Source organism: Desmodus rotundus, chromosome 4, assembly GCF_022682495.2.
Source record: "Desmodus rotundus isolate HL8 chromosome 4, HLdesRot8A.1, whole genome shotgun sequence".
NCBI classification, from domain to species: Eukaryota; Metazoa; Chordata; class Mammalia; order Chiroptera; family Phyllostomidae; genus Desmodus; species Desmodus rotundus.
In genome coordinates this window covers 122,743,867-122,758,578 of record NC_071390.1, presented here as the reverse complement: position 1 = coordinate 122,758,578, position 14,712 = coordinate 122,743,867, and the positions used below count along the sequence as shown (strand labels likewise).

Genomic DNA, 14,712 nt, shown 5'->3' with positions numbered 1-14,712 from the left:
AATGTCCTGAATATCCTCTCTGGAAAAATAATTGAAGTGCCAAACAGAATGTACAAATTTTAAATCCATTGCAGGGCTAACATTATAATAAGTATTTTACTTTGGCTAAAAATTAAAAGGAAGATTTTAACAGATAAGTATGTGCAAAATTTTCTCGAATTCTGAAAATTCAATACAGGCTTGGGAAGCCCCCAACCTTCCCTTTTTGCTTTATGAGATTTTGTGACAGGGGATAATGCCAAAGTCTCCCCAGAAATAACATTCTTCCTCAAAGTGAAAATGTATGTGTGTATGGGGAAAAAGCACATGTAAGTGTTCAGCACTACCCAGTTTCAGGCATCCACCGGGACTATTGAAACATCCCCTGTGAATGTCGGGGGTGGGGGTGGCTACTGTGCTAATTATGGCTGATTCTCTAGTGGCCTAAGACAGTACATTCAAATGCCACCCTATTCGAAAGTATGAATTAAGAAGACAGCCTGTTAACTGTACCTGAAGTCCATCTTTAAGCCTTAAAATAGTGTAGTTTAAAGAGGTGAAGAGGATTTCTTTGGAGACAGTTAATAAAACTTTTTGGCTTCTTTAACACCTTCATTTCCACGATGGTGATGTAGGTCCTTCAAATCAAACCAGGTCAGAGAGTATTAATGTAAGGCAGCTATTACAGAGCACTGCACCTTTCCCAATATTTTAAGGAAGCTCGGAGGCTTAGTATTAAGAATGGACCTAAAATGATGACAAGTGAAGGCTATGGCCTAGTTTCCTGGTTTTGCACTTTGAGTACTACATATCCTCTCAAAATAAGGCGAGACGGATGCTTCTTGAATTCATTTTCTTTTGAGAAAAGCCACAAGTCCAGAAGGCTTTCTCACCAAGAGGTGACTGGTGATCAAGTATCACGTGCACAGCTGAGAGGGATGTTTAAAGGAGCCAGCTCAAGGGCAGCATTACCCATATCAAAGCTTACCCATATCAAAGCCTCCCATAGAGGACCCAGAGGGGCTGGCTTAGAAGAGCCCATTGAATCGCTCTGAAAAGAATTATCGTTGAGAATTTGCCTGACCCAGAAGCCAACCATGCCAGGCTACATTCAAATTGCTAGACTGCATAGCAAGCAATTAAGTTCTTTCCTACCTTTTATCTTCTCCTCTCTTTATCCCAGAGGAGCCAGAAAGAGACTCTGATGTTACAGTAAAGGAGAAGCATGCACTTGCCAGGAAAGTCAAGAAGCTGCCCAGGTCCTTATCTACCGCTGCTGGTTTTCCAGCCTGAAGCCGGCACAGCAGGGGGGCAAGAGAGCGTTCCCTTAGATCAGTGTATGGAATTATGTTACTAAGATTCTGGGCTGAACATTTTAATTACTAAAGTGAGACTGTTCTTAGTAATCAAAATGATCATTGGACTTTTATTATCTAAGAGGCCTCAAAGTCAAGATACAGATATTTCCATCATTTCCCTCATGTCTCATCGTAGTCCTGGTGGCTTCAGGCACCTACAGATATGGTTTTTACTATTATTATTTTAGATTGCATTTTCTGGAAGTTTATAGAAGTGGAATCATATGTTATTTAGTTTTTGATTTCTGGCATCTTTTACTCCACATAATTTTAACATTAATACAGGTAAGTTGCATTGATCAGTGGTTGTTTTGTTTTCATTTTATTCCTTTTAAAAATTATTTAGTAATATTTTATTGTATAAATATACTATGTATTTTAAAAATTTTTCAAATAATTTTATTTATTTATCTACTTTAGAGAGAAGGGAAGGGAGAGAGAAAGAGAGGGAGGGAAACATCAATGTGTGGTTGCCTCTGGCATGTCCACAACTGTGGACCTGGCCCGCAATCCAGGCGTGTGCCCTGACTTTGGTTCACAGGCCGGCACTCAATCCACTGAGCCACTCCAGCTAGTACCGAATATACTACATATTTTTAAAAATCTTTTCATCATTATTGGATAACTAAAATGTCTTCAGTTATTGTTATCATAAAAACGATATTTGAATATTCATGTACATATTTCTTTGTGTGGATATGTCACCCTCTATATTTAGCTAGAAAAGAGAAACAAAAGGAACTAGACATTGAGTTTAACAATCTGGGAAGCAGGAGCCTGTTTGCTTCCCCAGGAAGTTACAGCTTCACACACCAGAGAGTTACAGCATTGTGCGGGCCCAATTAATTAGCACTCCTCCCTCCTCCTCTCTGGTGCCAGATTGTCGGGGAACACAAGGGGAGGCGCTGGAGCATAGAGGTCTTATATCAAATAGTAGAGCTCTGTGGATGGGGGTGTGGACCCATCAAAAGCCTGAGAAAAGCTTGGTAAATTGATTGGTTCTTTTGAAAAAGTACTGGTCTGTCCCAAACCCAAGCTAATATAATCCCAGGGGAAAAAAGAAGCTCACTCTCTCTCTCTCTGTTTTTCTTGCCCACCAGGGAATGAGTTCACACTGTGCTCACATGTGTTCTCTTTCCATAGCCATGTAACTTTAGCAGCCACATACCCGGCAGCCAGTGGAGAGCAGAACCAATCAAATGTCGTTGTTCTGTTCAAAATAGCATAAAGTATATAAAACAAAGTGGAGTCACTCCTGTCGACCAAGATGACTGCCAGTCAGCCATGGCACTTCAGTTGAAGAGGGAATCTACCTAAGTCATGCTAGACACATCTGGCAAGGAGACACATCTAATATATCTGAATATGTGAGCAGAACAGCAGTATCTGTAGAACAGGGCCACCCACAGATAGGCTCCTGGGGAAATTCCCCACTTGGCATCAGGGGTGCCAAGACACTTATCAAAAAACCCAGAGGTGTGGAGTACACCACTTTCAAAGGCATAACTGAGGCAAGCTTCGGGCCACTACTGAGACAGCTGAGCTCCACACACCAGAGTGCTTTTCCATGCATGCTGATGTCCTTTGTCCCTGGCCACTAAAAGCTCTGTCCTGCTGGACTGAGGACTTCCTCTGTTCCACTGTCCACCTAGCTCCGGAGACTTTTCCTGGCACCATACTGATGTCCTCCTTGCTTACTGTGCTGTCTCCTGGGCCTGCAGACTGAAACTCTGGGACCCACATTCATTATCCCCCAATTCTCATGTGACATTATTATCGATGTTTTTGAATGATTAGTATTTCGGCACATTATGTTTCGCACTAGCAGTGCACCCATTCTGGGGTGGGGAGGGCAGCTTTTCCCCAGGAGGCCTGCCAGGTAAGCCTTTGTGACCGCCTATGGACAGGTCTAAAGAAAATCACATATAGGTTTTAATCAGGAGCTGAATATTTTTAATATACTTTACTCACATCTTAGGAGTCTACTCTTAGATATCTATGAGCCACCCACCTTTTTCCACTTGCCATTTGGGGCTACTGTACCAAGAATATGTTGGTATTGTAATCCAGCTTCTGACATGTGATGGCTTAAAATGACAATCTCCTATGGTCCAGCAAGTATTCTCTGCTGTTTCAATTTAACAGCCTGTTCAGGTTTGGGCGTTTCTACAGGCTCTACTTCAGCCTGTCCAATTTATACAATACTTGCTAAGGGCAAATGTACATGCCTTCTGTTTGACAATACTTGTTAGGGAATGTGTTTCCTATTCAGACATAATACCCATGCCAATAATACATCTAGGTAAAGAAGATTCAACTGTTTCACATAAATTCCATTCAAACTTTTCAATTTCCATCCAAATTTACTTCTGAATCCCATCGATGATATATTCTATATCTTCCCAATCTGACTATAGTATCTGTTAAGTCTTTGCCAACAGGTTTTGGAATCACAGTGCATTAAGTTCCCATGTTGAGGAGCCGTTAACACGATTTCTTCTCCAGCCCCTGGCCACATTAGCCACACGTATCCAAATAGCCTGGGCTCCAGTCCAGTGACTCCTTCCCCTTCCTCAGTCTTCATCCTGACATAATTTACTGATCTATAATTCCTAGCAATTTGAAGTCGGGTTTCTCATTGTCCTCTTTGCCTCCTAGCTTTTAAAATTATTTCAGTGTAGGCTTGAGGAGCCAAGAAGGGTGCCCCTTTATTCGGCAAACCTCTAACAATATTGCATTAGACCTTTGTTTCAACCCCATCAATGACCACGTTATTCATCACATTTCATAACTATTTAACAATTTCCACCCAGATGGAACCAAATTCATGACTATTTGTGTTGCTGTTTCTCATTCTTTGTAAAATCAGTCTGGTTTTCTTAGCCTGCAAAATAATCAAAAGGGGGATCAGAGACAAGAAGTCTGACGTAGTTTCTCAGACCATGGCTTGATTGTTCAGTATTAAGGTTACATGGTATTTGCGTTGAATTGTGTCTTCCCCTCTAAAATGTGTATTTTAAGCTCTAAACTCCAGTCCCTCAGATTGTGATCTCATTTGTAAACTGGATGTTTACACAGGTAATCCAGTTAAAATGAGGTCATTAGGGAGGGTCTTAATCTATTATGATTGAGGACCTTATAAAAAGGGGAACTTTGTATAAAGAGACACAGAAAAGGAAAAGAATGTGAATGTACATAGGTAGAAGACAGCCATGTATAAACCAACCAGAAAGGCCTGGAACAGATCATTTCCTCACAGCTCTCAGAAGGCACCAACACCACCAATAACTTGACTTTGCACTTCTAGCTTACAGAAATGTGAGACAATAAATTTCTCTTGTTTAAGCCATGCAGTCCATGGTAATTTTTTATGGCAGACCTAGCAAACTATACACATGGAATGCCCTTGCAAAGGGGATCCCCTTAATCACACTATTTACCATGATTTGGGTAAGGACCAGGGTAAGTAGGTGAACATCTGTATCATCAGAAAGTCAACCCAGCATGGCTGGCCTGTGCAGGATGTCAGCTGCTTCATCTGGGAATTTCTACTTGGCTTTCAAAGGAGGGAAAGACTAATTTCTCCTCTCAGGGTAGAAAATGTTATTCAAGCTTTTATACAGTCTACCAGGCCACTGTCTCATGGGGAACAGCCTGTTGCTTGTTTGGATCCCATTTAGAAGATTGTGATTGTTCAATAGTGATCTTTGGTTTCTGCATCAACCCAAACATGCACCTCCATTCTGCGCCATTCAAAACCATGGAGACTGCTCTTAACTCAGTCACTCTCAAAATCCATTTTAGTGAAGTACTTTAGGAAGCAGATAACACTGGTTAACAAATAAGACAACTCCTTTACATTATATGTCCTGGGTTCAGGGGTTTCTTATTTTTTTTTTGTTTGTTTATTTGTTTTCCTAGCCTGCCACATGGAATACAGTCTGGATAACAATAGGTCATAGCAGCACTATGTTATTTCAACTTAATTTTCCCCTTTAAGAGGAACCCTGAGGCGAGGAGCCTTAGCATATAGACTCATCGAAATATGAGCTTAACCCAGTGACAGGAATTGCACCAACACTTTTCTTTTAATTCCATTTTTTTTTTAGTTACTAGAGATGCAATAACCAAAGGTTTTTTTTTTTTTGCTTAGCTTATGTCTTGTTATTTTATATTTCCTTGTATGCCCAATGAGCCAACTTCTCAGGAGTTGGTTCTGATATTCCTAAATTTCACTGTTTACTTTTTTAAAACTTTACCCTATAGATTGTGATCAAATAAAAAACAATTCATTAGTTCCTTTTAGCTGCAGTCACTGAAGTCGGTGCAGCAGCTGTCTCATGCTGGGTGATGGTGACTTGGGGGCCATCCAGAGATCAGACGTCCATCCTTCCTCACTCACTCTTCCTTTCCCTAAACAACGGTTTTTCGTCTTGTTTCACTGAGTCAGTGATGTTCATTTTCAGCTTTCTTCCTTTGTTTTATGTTGGATAATTTATAATGTCATAGACATTACTAATCTTTTTCTAAAAAGTCTAATGTATAATTAATCTCATTCAGTGTATTTCTCTTCTTAGACATTAGAGATTTTATATCTATAATTTAAATATGAGTTTTTCTATCACTTATCTTCACTAAACACACTCAAAGATTCATTCAACTTCTTAAACATTTTGAGTGGAGCTGTAATAACTGTTTTACAGTTCTTTGCTAATAATTCTAACATGCTATTTATTCCTGGGTCTATTTCATTTGATTAATGTGTCTACATGGGTTTACTATGGGCCATATATTTTTCTGCTTTATTATGCCTAACAATTTCTTATTGGATGCAAGCAATTGTGGTGTTTTCTTTGTTGGTCACTAGATGTTTTTGTAGTCATATAAACATTTTTGTACTTTGTGCTGGTCTGCGCTCAAGTTACCTGGAAATCAGGAAGGTTGAATAATGGCTCTCTTCCTGAATGTCCATTTCTTAATCTCCATTACCTGTCAATATGTTACCTTATATGGCAAACAGGACTTTGTAGGTGAGGTGGTGAGATTATCCTAGTTTATCTTGGTGGCCCAGCACAATCATAAGAGTTTTATGAGAGAGAAACAGAAAGATCAAAGTAGAAGAGATGCAATTAAGGGGGCAGAACCAAATGCATGTGTACCTTGGCAAAACCTTCTGTGTGAAGAGACACATTCTAAAACTGTTCTAACTCTAATTATTGCTGTTCCTCAAAGTTAGTAAAACTCCAGTGTTTCAGCAATTAGAATCAGGATGCATGCTCCCTAAACTCCGCTCGCAGGAAAGGTCGTTGCCACTGCCACTCTATAACTCAAGACTTCTCTGTCTTGCCGAGTTCATGGGCCCCAGGGAAATCTTTTAAAATCTTTTGTTTTTCCTTCTCATGTCCACCTGGCAATCTCTGCTCACAGTTCCTCTGGGTTCCCAGCTCTATACCTCGCCGCCAGTTTTGCAGGGTAGAGAATTTCTAGCTACTGACGCAGCACCGCACAGGCTCTCACCACAGCACTGAATCCCCACCTCAGGTCTCACACTGTCCATCAATCATTCTTTATGTTTTAGTTGCCAGAAATGTCATTGGATTTTCTAATGTTTCTGGAACTCAGTTATTGTAAATACCTACATTAGAATATTTTATCCTTCTTCTTTCTTCATTTTTATATCTTTATTTTCAGATATTTTGTTACCTATGTAAGAGCATGGTTAAAAAAACAGATGACTCTAAATTTGAGATGGCAAGCCAACAGTCATAACGTTTTGAGTGGACTTTTTAGTGTCACGTTTACCATTTATCTGCTTATTATGTTTTCCTGTGGCACCGTGAACATGCACTGCTCAGGTCTCCTGCTCTAAAGCAGAGATGACCGGCAGCTCCAGGTGCTGCCCCTCTAGATCCACAAGGGCACTCATTGGCTCTTCCCAGCCAGCAATTTAGCACAGCCGCAGTATTAGTGTCGACTCATTCTGATGGCCACAAGACTTGCCTAACAGATAACCTTGGCTCTGGTCTCCACATTAGCCTAGCCGAAATTTTTGGAATTGTGCTGAAGTCTGAGACGCTTCCCACTCAATTTTCATCTTTTTCATCTTTTCCTGTTACAGATATCAGGTATGCATTAGAGTCTAAAGGCTATCCTTACTTACAGTTTATTACAGTTTCCTGCACTAAGTCCCTTTTTAAATTTTTAAGCAATTAAAAATGTTCTCATTTCCCGTTTACATTCAGTATTATTTTGTATTAATTTTAGGTATACAGCATAGTGTTTAGACAATCATACACTTTACAAAGTGATCCCCCTGATATTTCCAGTGGCTACACGGCACCGTATAAAATATATCACTCACTATTTTCCCTGTGCTGTGCTTTATATTTCTGTGACTTTTTCATGACTACCAATTTATAGTTCGTAATCCCTTCACCTTTTTCACCCAGTTCCTCAGTGCTTCCTCCTCTCTGGCAACCATCATTCTGTTCTCTGTATCTCTAAGTTTGTTTCTGTTTTGCTTGGTTATATTGCTTTGTAGATTGCATATGTAAGTGAAATCACATGCAATCCTATATTGGAAACCCTGGAGGACTCAAACCAAAGCTCTGCCATTGAATAAAAGGGTGTGTTACCTGCACGAGTGTGTGTGTGTCAGTGCAGTGTTGTTATACTGCATATGTGAGCAGGCAACCCTCCTTTGTCAGGTTTACCATGCAAATGATTGCCAAGTATACATAAAACTTAAGCTAATGTAGTTCAACCATCTAGAGTATTTCAAATCTTTCTAAAATTAAAAAAAAAAAGAAAACAGGGAAAGAAGTCAAAGTACTAATTTATTATTTTTCTTTCCCACATTTTACTATGTCCTAAATAACTGAAGAAAATGTTGTAAATTTGCCAACAATTGGCTGATTTCTTGCATCATTAACTACATAATTTTCTAATTTTAAGTTGGATAAATATGGTCCACAATATAATCAAAATGTCTCTCATGCATGCTGCTTATCCGGGGAATGAGTGCAGTTACAGATGGTAGCATGTGTTCCAGAACCAGATGCCCATTCTACAGGAACTGAAGATCAATATCACTTTTGCTTCTCTTCTAAGTCCAATTATACTTCCTCAAACTTTCAAATGTTCCACTTTGCCAACTGTCTTGTGTACTGCTCTACGGTAAATCCTTGCTTGAAACAGATTAATCCATACTTCTTTACCAAATAGAGTTGTTCCCTTTTTTCCCTTTTGGTTTTCATCAAAGTTTTATTTTCCCCTTAATAAAATTGCACTGTAAAATAACAAAAAATAATTAAATATATATTTACTACTGAAGAAGGTGAATACATTTATTTTCTTATCTTTGCCTATTTTCCTTTATACTTACATCTGTTATATGAAGTTTTTTTAGAAACAATACTGAGGTGTCTTCAAAGAATGATTAAAAACATTGAAAATATTTTTTGACAAATCCAGCTTTCCAAACATATTTTTGTTAAAACAATGCTTGTTGGGAACCTCCCTGCCTGGTTTCAGAGGCTGTAACCCCTCATGGTTAAGGCTGAGTCAGAGTTGGGACCATAAGCCACTAAGGAGACAAAGCTTGTCTCCCTGGCAGGTGTACCACCTCTGCCCACTTCACCCTGTTTGGCCCTGAGCTTGGCCAGTTAGCCAATGACAGGAAGAATCCTCAAGGGAGGATCAACCTAATACAGGCTCTGGTCACGGAAGAGGCCCGCAGGGAAGGACTCAGGGGGCTGTGGAAAAAGGGGGTGACCGACCTTCACCCTTCGGCTTTGACATAACCTGAGTCCTCATTCTGTCAGCAAGAAGTCTCCTAATCTCTTGGCTGCCTTACTTCCCTTGCCTGACTTAAGCCTGAAGCAATAACAGAGGGCAGTGCAGTCTTGTGCTGGGAGGGGCGGATTCCCTGGGGAATCAGGCCTAACAAAAATACATACATTCCTGTGAAACCTACTTAATCTGTACCCTCAGTTTAAGAGATAAGGGTCCAGACCTGAGATGAGTCTGGCGCCTAAAGTTTTATGGCCCTCTAACTAATTGGCTGTAACTCAGAATAAGCCCTCAGAGTTCTCTGTAAATCTTGTATTGTTTAACCCTTACTGACTGACAATGATCAATGAGCTTTATCCATATTCCTATGCGAATGAACCTAATAAAAGCCCCTGGAGAGAGAGGCTCGGGGCCCTTCTCCCCCTGAGAGAAACGGCCACCTTTCCTCCCCAAGCAGATCATGTCTTGGTAGTCTTTTTCTTTGGCCGTGGCGGAACCTGGGGGGCAGCGTTAAAGCCCCCCAGACAAATGCTAATCTATTTATTTGAAATTTTCATCTACCTTATTTATCTGAAAACAAAACACAACAGCAACAATAAACCCCCCCCAGCTGCTCCTGTGTGGCAGAACTTATTTTCCAAGACTCCAAAAAGCCAGTTCTCACATTCCACAGGCTATTTTTACAAATATATGATATGCTCTTCCTATAGGGAGTGGGCCCTGTTGCATTCCATTTGCATCTAGGCTGGTCTGTGCCGAGGGCTGAATGAAGTACATTGTGTAACTTCCAAGGTCACATAATAAAATGCACACCACCCACCTGGCTGGCTGTCTTTGGATGCTCACTCTTGGATCCTAGACACAATGCTGAAGGTAGGCAAGAGCAGTTTGCAAACCGTACGAGGGAATCATCTTCAAGGTGATTCTTCCAGTTCCCAAACCACCGAACTCATGTCACGGACAGTAGAGATGAGTTTTCCCTAGTGAGTACCTCCCAACTTGCAGGTTCAAGATCTTGATTGTTGATTATTGTTTTTTTTGTTGTTGTTGACAATGGTTAATGGTTGTGTTAAGACACTAAGTTTTGACATGGTTTATTATGCAACAATATTACATCGAATATAACTGTTTTTGGTCTATTTAGGCTGCTATAACAAAAAATCACAGACCAGATAACTTATAAACAATAGAAATTTATGTCCTCACAGTCCAGGGAGCTGCATGTCTAAGATCAGGGTGTCAGCATGGCCGGGTTCTGGTTAATGCTCTCTTACATGTTGCAGACTGAGAGCTTCTTGCTATGTCCTTACATGGTGGAAGGGCCAAGGATTGTTGGGAACTGCCCTGCCTGGTTTCAGAGGCTGTAACCCCTCATGGTTAAGGCTGAGTCAGAGTTGGGACCATAAGCCACTAAGGAGACAAAGCTTGTCTCCCTGGCAGAAATGCCACCTCTGCCCACTTCACCCTGCTTGGCCCTGAGCTTGGCCAGTTAGCCAATGACAGGTAAGAATCCTCAAGGGAGGATCAACCTAAGACAGGCTCTGGTCACGAAAGAGGCCCGCAGGGAAGGACTCGGGGGGCTGTGGAAAAAGGGGGTGACGGACCTTCACCCTTCGGCTTTGACATAGCCTGAGTCCTCATTCTGTCAGCAAGAAGTCTCCTAATCTCTTGGCTGCCTTACTTCCCTTGCCTGACTTAAGCCTGAAGCAATAACAGAGGGCAGTGCAGTCCTGTGCTGGGAGGAGCGGATTCCCTGGGGAATCAGGCCTAACAAAAAATACATACATTCCTGTGAAACCTACTTAATTTGTACCCTCAGTTTAAGAGATAAGGGTCCAGACCTGAGATGAGTCTGGCGCCTAAAGTTTTATGGCCCTCTAACTAATTGGCTGTAACTCAGAATAAGCCCTCAGAGTTCTCTGTAAATCTTGTATTGTTTAACCCTTACTGACTGACAATGATCAATGAGCTTTATCCATATTCCTATGCGAATGAACCTAATAAAAGCCCCTGGAGAGAGAGGCTCTGGGCCCTTCTCCCCCTGAGAGAAGCGGCCACCTTTCCTCCCCAAGCAGATCATGTCTTGGTAGTCTTTTTCTTCATCCGTGGCGGACCCGGGGGGCTGCGTTAAAGCCCCCCGACAAAGGATCTCTCTGGAGCTCTTTTACAAAGCACTAGCCTTGTTCATGAGAGCTCTGTGCTCATGACTCAACTACATCGCAAAGGCCCCACCTCTGAGTCATCACATCAGACATCGTATTTTTAAGATATGAATTTTTAGGGGCACGCACATTCATACAATGGAAATCACTGTTCATATCTAACTTAATTTCCTTCTTCTTTATGAACAGTTTGCCAAATCCTCCAGATTCCATTAAATCATTACTTCTGTGTAAATTAAATAATTTATTTTCTTATCTGTATCATAATACTCATTTATACCAAACTCTCTTTATATAGAAGAACATCTTCCAGTTTAAATATGATGACATATAGTTTTGGTACTCTGGTGGGAATCTCAATGCATGAACATGGGGATTTGTAAAAAGCATATTAAATAAATAAATGTAAGAATATGTTAACAAATAAACTATTGAAATAATAAATGATTGAATAAATAGTAGTCTGGCTTAAAATATCTTCATAAATGTGAAATTTAAGACAAAAATATTTTCATATTTTATATATATTCAATATTTTCATATATATTATCTGTTTAATATCAGTCTCTGCTTCACTATGTGGTCATGACTACATATTAGAGACATAGAACAGGGAACCTTAAAGTTTCTATTAAAAAAACTACTAAAATGAATTAATGAATTCAGTAAAGTAGCAGGATACAAACATATTATTCAGAAGTTGATTGAATTTTTATACATTAATATTGAACTATCAGAAAGGGAAACTAAGAAAACAGAAAATTCCATAAAAATCCATTAAACCGATAAAAATCCATTAAAAATACTTCAAACAATCCCTTCCCAAACAATTGTAAATTATCTCATTCCTTTTCTTCTGAATTCATACATATACTACATTCCCCAAATACTGATGCAAAAATGCTTCAGTTAAAATTTTTAATATTTTAATAAGTTATCAAAATTCTAGTGACCAGATTGCTTTGTGTTAACAATCTTTTAGATTTCTTATGTCTTATTAATACACAGTTGATAAATATATCATATAATAAAAGTCTTGAAAAAATTATTAAACTTAAAATGGCAACTAAATAATAATTATAATTATTTTTTCTTCCATAGTTAATGTTTCTAGTAAGTCTAAAATTAACTATAAATAGATTATTTAGGAAAATAAAGTTAGATGACAAAATGGCCATATAAAAGTGAAAAATACATATCTAGCATTTTATTTTGGGCTGTGAAAAAGCACTCTATACATTTATGACTAATTTAGGTAATAGCAACAATTATCTTCTGAAGGCATAATAGATAAAGATATGTACATCTAAGGATTGTTTCTGTGTGTGCATATATATAAACTCACGAATATTATTTCATGCTTGAAAACTGAATTCAGAGTTACATGTTTGACAAAATTTGATGTGTGTAATATTTGAAAGACATTAGTTAATGCTAAATAAATAAAGTTGATTTCTAAGGTTCAAGGCCTTATGTGTTGAATTGAATTCGGTAATCATTGAACTACCCCTATATACAAAAAAAGGTATTTTGTTGTTAAAATATTTAATTTAAATGTCATTATGAAAATTACCAACAAAAGTAAAGAGAATATTATGCCACTGGTAATTATGGGAATTGCAAATCTTAAATTAAATCTTTTTTACACTTAAGTGCATTATTTATAAAGGAATTGCTAAACTATTCCATTTAAATTAAGTTAAACTTAATAAGTACATGGTGAGAATTAACAAATGTTGCTACTAGTATTTTATGAATGACAGGAATAAAATGCTTATCCCAAAGTTAAAAAATGGATTTGGAATATTGAATAAAGTTAAGAAAATGTACATAAAATTTGTCAGTCTCCATAAAAGAAATGTAAAGCGGTTTCACCCTGACAATGTGATATAGCTTTGCCTTAATCGAATATGGAACTTCTCTTTCTTCTCTTTTCAATCAAGCATGCGTGCAAATTAGAAAGAACAGGACACAGGCATATAAACGTATTGTTAAGTTTTCATGTTATTGAGAATGTTGAAAATAAAGAAGAAACATTTTTGATAGCATATTGTTGTTTTCCAGTGTATGTGGATATTATGATTTTAAGGTGGATAAACAGGTAAGTAGATAAACGATACCTAGATTGATAAATAGATGTCACATTTGTTGTAGGATGAATTAGGGTATGACACCTTTAATATTTCTTACTGATACTTCAGGAGTAATGTATTCAAGACAATAATTGGGATGGAAGAGGTGAGCTGCTTTTTTATTTTTTCTTTCTTTCCAATGAGACCAGAAAGTATTAAAATTATGTTTGTTGCATTTTTTTCTGGGAATCAAATTATGGTTTTATGGGTTGGACCTTCAGAGTAGCTGGTATGACATATTTTTGAAAGTATATAAATCCAAAATACAACTTTAATCTCATGTAATTCTCCTCTACCACATAGCAAATTTTATCTGCACTTTGCATTTGAGCATAGTCAAATAACTTCAGAATATATTGAAGTTTATACACCAGTATGTAGGCCCAAAAACCTTAAACTTCAAACTGTCAGTTTGCTGCCATGTCCTTATAAACAAGAGAAAATTAATATCAATACACATTTTATGATTCACATTAGTGTTTTAGAAATCCCAGCAAAACCAAAAATTTCCCAGCTATTATAATGTAAATGAACATGGCTGGAAAAATAAATAAAGCAATGAGACATTGTTATTTTTTTAAAGGTATACTTTATTCTCATTTGAGGGAGAGGTGAAGCGAGAAAGGGAGGGAGGGAAGGAGGAAGACAGAAAGAGAGAGAGACAAAGAGGGAAAGAGAAATATCTATATGAGAAACATCTGTATGAGAGAGAAACATTGATCTGTTGGCTCCCGCACATGTCCCAACTGGGGATCAAACCCGCAACCTAGGCATGTGCCCTGTCTGGGAATCAAACTAGAGACCTTTTGGTGTATGGCATGATGCTCCAACCAACTGAGCCATTAAGAGGCAAAATTTTTCCTGTAGATGTTACCAAGACATTCTTCTTCAGCTAATCTGCCCTTCTCTTTATCAACAAGATGAATGTTGAAGAGGACAGGTATCTGGCTTGCCAATGGTGACCACATACAGACTTTTGTCATTCCCTACATTATCAATAACATCCTCAACAGTAAGTCAGTTAATGATTTATTTTATTAGAATTAGGGATAAACCATGCCTGTAGTTCCAATAACTGCATTTGCCAAGCATATTGTTTTGAAAACTACCTTTGAAATTCTGGAGATGGCTTCTTCCTTTTTGCATTCAAGACATAGGATAATTGTTTTCAAAACTAATGCTAATCCAAATCATTTGTTACAGAAACTAAATCTGTTTTCATGATTTTAACTACCTTGAAAATCATGCACTCAAATGAATGCTAATGCTAATGTGGTTTTCTGAGAAATA

General features: G+C 38.5%; 1 long non-coding RNA gene across 2 annotated transcripts in view; it reads left to right on the top strand.

The window, feature by feature from the left end:
- Positions 1-7,333: 7,333 nt before the first annotated feature.
- Positions 7,334-14,712, top strand: part of LOC123478677 (uncharacterized) — a 59,327-nt gene continuing 51,948 nt past the window's right edge. For both annotated transcript variants that reach the window (XR_008426747.1, XR_006653961.2), the window contains exon 1: positions 7,334-7,462. This is a non-coding gene — a long non-coding RNA (uncharacterized lncRNA). The remainder of the gene's footprint in view (positions 7,463-14,712) is intronic.